Source organism: Nuphar pumila, chromosome 2, assembly GCF_984573655.1.
Source record: "Nuphar pumila chromosome 2, dmNupPumi1.hap1.1, whole genome shotgun sequence".
Lineage (NCBI taxonomy): Eukaryota > Viridiplantae > Streptophyta > Magnoliopsida > Nymphaeales > Nymphaeaceae > Nuphar > Nuphar pumila.
The window spans coordinates 37,824,446-37,829,635 of record NC_143250.1 but is presented as its reverse complement, the minus strand read 5'-3'; the positions used below and the strand labels follow the sequence as shown (position 1 = coordinate 37,829,635).

At 48.7% G+C, this 5,190-nt stretch overlaps 1 pseudogene across 1 annotated transcript; it reads right to left on the bottom strand.

Moving 5' to 3' along the window:
- Nucleotides 1-295: 295 nt before the first annotated feature.
- On the bottom strand, nt 296-3,002 carry LOC149845283 (transcription factor MYC1 pseudogene; annotated as a pseudogene). Its single transcript, XR_016430183.1, has one exon. The product of XR_016430183.1 is annotated as a transcription factor MYC1 pseudogene (transcript).
- Between the last annotated feature and the right edge of the window lie 2,188 nt (nt 3,003-5,190).

Below are 5,190 nucleotides of genomic sequence, written 5' to 3'. Positions count from 1 at the left end.
TTCACATTTTCACAGAACACGGCCACTTGGCTTTTTGTCTCGGAAGAAAATTCTTGTTCACAAAGAAACAAGTAAACAAGCAATGATACCACAGGCCTACCCAAAATCTGACAGGAGCTATGGCAAATAAAGAATCAAAGAAACTAAAAGAACTAAACATGGAGAAAACAGAGCACCAACAGAAAACAAATTCAAGTAAGCACATACCAGTCAGGTTACGGCACATCATTCATCATTCCATACAAGACCTTGCGACGTCTGTACGGAAATCTCAATTCCATGCACAATCAATGTAATTTTAAATTAGGACTGCATTATAGTTCATCAATTCGGATGTTTTACAGAAGCTAACTAGACTACCTCATATATTTTTACAGCGGTGCTCGGCTTAAAATTTTCCGGCACTCTTCACAGCATCAAACACTAAAACAAAGGGCGTGATCTCATAGTACAACACTAGTCTTAACAGGCATAGATAAATTTATCTAAGATGATAGTCGCCATTGCGAAAATTCAACTAGTTTTGCAAACCATCTGATGCTATGCCATTTTCGCGTAGAGGGCAGCGCTAAGCTGCTCCTGCGTGTAGATCTGGCCCGACATCTTCACCGTTGCCTGCTGGATCATTAAGTCCTTCACCACTGATACGCTTGCGTGATGCACATCGAGGTCAAGCTCCTTCAACGCACACATCAACCGGGCAGCAGGGTGGTTCTTGCGATTGCACTGAACTCGAATCATGGCCTCCCACCCAATGATCTTGATCTCAATCTCGACCCCAGGGTACTTGATGGGGTTCGGCATCTTGAGATCAGAGCCGTCTACGGAGCTGTCCGGCCGGTTCCGGCCGGCGTTTGGGCTGATTGAGCTGGAGATCAGGGATTCTCCGGCAGCCAAATCTTTCTTCAATGCCTCGACCTTGCTCTGCAAATTGTCCCGGTCCAACTCAAGCCCCTGCATCTTGCTGCGGAGCTCGTTGATGTAGGAGACGGCATCACCGAGAAGTGATGCCTTGTCCATCTTCGACACATTGGGGACGACGGCTCGCAGGGCATAGAACCTCTGGTTCAGCTTCTCCCGCCTCTGCCGCTCCGCCTCCACATGATTCAGCGGCTCCTCCCGCCCGTTGGCTGGCTTCCTGCCCCGCTTCCTCGGCCGCTTCTCGGGATCCTCCCGGCAGCTCTCTGCCTCCCGCACCGACGCCTCGAGGTCTGACTGGTCCGAGTCTCCCCCCGACTTCACCCCGGACGGAAGGACGATCGCAGAGGAGAAAGACAGCATTCCGTCTTCAACATTACCGTTCCTTGACAGCCCAGAGGCCGGCCACTTCTTCTTCTCATCCACTGCAGCTGCTGGCACCGCCATCTTCGGCTCCAACGAGCCGCCAAAGCTGAGGTTCCGGCCACCTCCGCCGGCATCTGCCGTGGTGATACAGCTGCTCCTCTGATCGAAGCTCAGGATCTCGACGTTCTCGGGCTTGAACACGGCCTTGCTCGCTGTCGTCTGGTCGAAAAGCCTGAATTTTGGGTTGTTTGTCGACGACTCCCCCAGGAATCCTAACTCTGTGAAGCTCAATTGCCTCTGGAATTCTCCCCCAGAGATGTCGATTTCCGTCAGGGAGCTCCCGCTAGGGTTCTTCTCGTTAACCTGCTTCTGGGCATCACCGTCCCCCTTGATCCCACTGACCACCAGCAGCGGCGCCGTCGTGGTCGATGGATGGTCGCTGAACCAGACATCTGGATCGAATTCCTCGGCGGCGAACGTCTCCCTCACCTTCTCCACGAGCTCCAGGTTCGCAAACACGAGCTCGGTCGACCCCAATTCCACTACGCCGTTGCCGGCGGGGATGCAGACCATGGTCTGGATGCCGAGGGCGTGCGCCTGCCGGACGCGGTCGCAGGACGCCGCCGCGAGGCAGTCAACGCCGGTAAGCCACGCTGGCTCTCGGGTAAAGAGCGTGTACCCGGCGAGGCCGTCGCCGTTGCCGAACGACTGCGTCATGGAGACGAGGTAGAACCACTCGGAGTCGGTGACCTCCTCGTCGACGACGCCGGCCTCGTCGCCGGGCGGGGGAACAACGGAGATGAGCGAGTTGAGGTCGCGGAGGAACTTCTTCCGGTGGGACTGTTCGGCCGAGGAGGCGTTCCGGGAGGGCCGCTTGGGCTCCTCGCCCCCGTAGTACCCGTCGCCCCACACCAGCAAGGACACCCCTGACTGGTCCATCGACGGCTGCCAGAAGATCGCGTACGTCCACCGGTCCCGCGACGACTCGATGAGCGACTGTAGCCGGTGCTGCAGCGACTCCTGGTTGAACGGCAGCCTGGCCTCGCCCGTCACCGCCAAGGAGGAGGACGACGCCGCCGCCGCCCAGACGGGAGGCTCTGATGAGGGCGGCGGCGGCGGCGGGTACGCCGGGAAATCGGACGCGATGAACGCCTCCAGCATCGTGTTGTAGTCATCCAGCCACGGGTTCAACGTCGATACAGCGGCGGACAACGGCTGCGACGCCATGAACAACGACGGCAGCGGCGACTGCACGCAGTACTCCGTCATTCAATAGAGAACCAGCCCTCGCTTCTCCTTCCACGCTTCCCTCCCCAAATTCACCCTCTTCCCGATTCGCACCTCTACGTTTCCGCAAAGAAAACCCCAAACCTCTCTCTCTCTCTCTCTCTCTCTCTCTCTCTCTCTCTCTCGGGTTTTAGTACCTCCGGCGAGGAGTTGAAGACATTCCGGTGCAGTTCGAGGGGTGGGGATCTGGGTTTTCCGTTACCAAGGTGGAGATTCTGCCGGAAAACCAGAAATCGGGGTGATCTAGGACGGTTGGTAAGAGACGTTGTGGGCGAGGCTTAGAAAGGTGGTTTTTGGTGGCCGGAAAACCGGAGTCCGGCGGAGAGTGGAGGTGAGAAATTCGGGGTTTCTTGATGAGGGCGATGAGTGGTGGGGCTTTGGTGGGTTACGATGCATTTGGTATGTGTAGGGCGAGTTTGGGTTTCATTTGCTCCCCATGTGGAGCTTCGTCCTGGGTCCGGAGAGGGCTCCGCGAAGATTCCCCCGTATTCCCGAATTGCACCCGTAATAACATATAATTACAGCTCGTGCCATTATCCGCTTAGTCCTCCCCGGAGGGTTTGGATCACAATTAAGGTGAAAGCTTATAAACATAATTGCTAGAAACGGGCTGGGTTAGCCTGAAAAAGTTTCAAACAGGTTTCTATTTAAAATGTATATTGATATGATCTCCAGAAACATCCTACAAGTTTTATAATAAACATTGAGATAGCTTGTAAAAGAATTGGTAGCTAGAGTTTTTAAGTTGACACCGACTATGTATTTGGATAATGACACTGAGTTTGGTATCGATGTGTAGTGCTAGTATGCTAGATGTATCGAGTACCAACGCAACTATGGTATAAACTGCACTAACATGAACTAACAATAGCTTGAACTTTCCCGCGTTACACCATAGGCTATAAACTCATCTTAAAATGACATAAAAAGTGCTCGTTAGTATTTGTCATTAAATTTGTTTCTAATGTTTTTATATTTTTTTTTTATAGACAAGCTGGGGTTAGGCAGACAGACCCCCCCACTAGTTATACAAAGTACCATTAGGTTTTGAACTTGCAACGTCCCAACACAAGGTGAACTGCCAAACATGTGGGGTACTCGTTTTCATGTACAGTTTTTTTACAAAAATACCATTTTAATTAAATACTTTTACAAAAAAAAATTGGGTAATAATAAATTGAATAGGTATAAATGCTAAGTATTTTGATTCTCAAGTATCTTTAAGAAAACATATATTAGAATACGGTCGACTCAAGTCGGTGTGGAAGCTTGACTCGGTATCCACCAAAATCTGAGTGAGGCTGAGATACAAGTAGGTTTTGGATGTGCTGCCAAATAAAAGGTCTTAGCATGTCACAAGGACACGGTTAAAAGGATGTGAGACACACCATTTTTTTGCATCAATTTTTATGAAAAATAGTATGCAAAAGGACACGACACGAGGGTTTGCTGGAATATCACGTAAAAAGATAAAGGGCAGCCCCTTTAATTTGTCTCTTTGGTCCACGTAGGGCCATGAAAGTGTTGTTGAAAGAGACCGTTTTGTTGGTAGGTTGGAGGTGAAAATAACACGTAAATATGATGGGAGAAGGGTTTTTTTTTTTCTTATAGTCCAAGGGAAAACCTCCCTCTTCACCCAATGCACATTGGCTGACCTCTGGTTTGTAAAACCCTTGATGTTCTTCCTACCCACCGAGAAGAACACTCAGTTTCGAACTTGCGGCAAGGGATGCCACCCATAGGTTTCGAACTTGTGATGTCTCGTCAGCTTGGTGACATTCACAAGTCACCCCTGCCAGATGAGCGGAGCACTTATGGTCAATGAGAACTATGACTAAAGAATTTGCAGCCAGATGTTCTCGGAATTCACGAACTTGTTCACGTTTTCTGCAATCGACAAACAGGTCCTTGTTTAAATGAGATGAATTCTACAGTGGCAAGTCCAGGAATTGCAATTCATGAGCACGTTTGGATATGTATCTGACTTTGTTCATGCTGACATTTTGTAGAATGGGTGCATCTCACCAAACAGTCCAACCTCATATAGTCATACTGACGTCGGCTGAAAGTTCTTACAAAAACTGGACTTGTAAAACTGATGCACATGGGAGCGAGATTCAATCCAATTCAAGATCCAGTTTTAATAATAAAGATTTAGATCCATATTGATGGGATGCAAGCATTTAGATTTATATTAAATACAATATATTTAATAAAGTCATTAATTAGAAAGTAATTATGTTAGAGTTAGAAGTTTAACAAATTAGAAACTCTTTAAGGGAATAAAGGAGATGCTTTAAAACACTAGTGGGGAAGCTCTTCAACATTCCAAGCTTTTGATTCATCCAAAATGGTGAGAAAATGATCCCCTTTCATATACAAATGAGCATTTTCCCTCATGGGGGTGGAACAATGAGTCAAAAAGTGGAACCGTCGGTTTTCTAACACGTATTTTCATATGAACGTGCAATCATGATTTCCTCTTAGGGCCGTTTGTTTCATTAGATTGGTGGGAAGATGACCCCATTTTCTCATGATGATTGTTTACTCTTCTTCGATAAAGAGAGAAATCTCAATCAAGTTTTTGTTATGCATAATATGTAAAACTTTAGCCAGCCT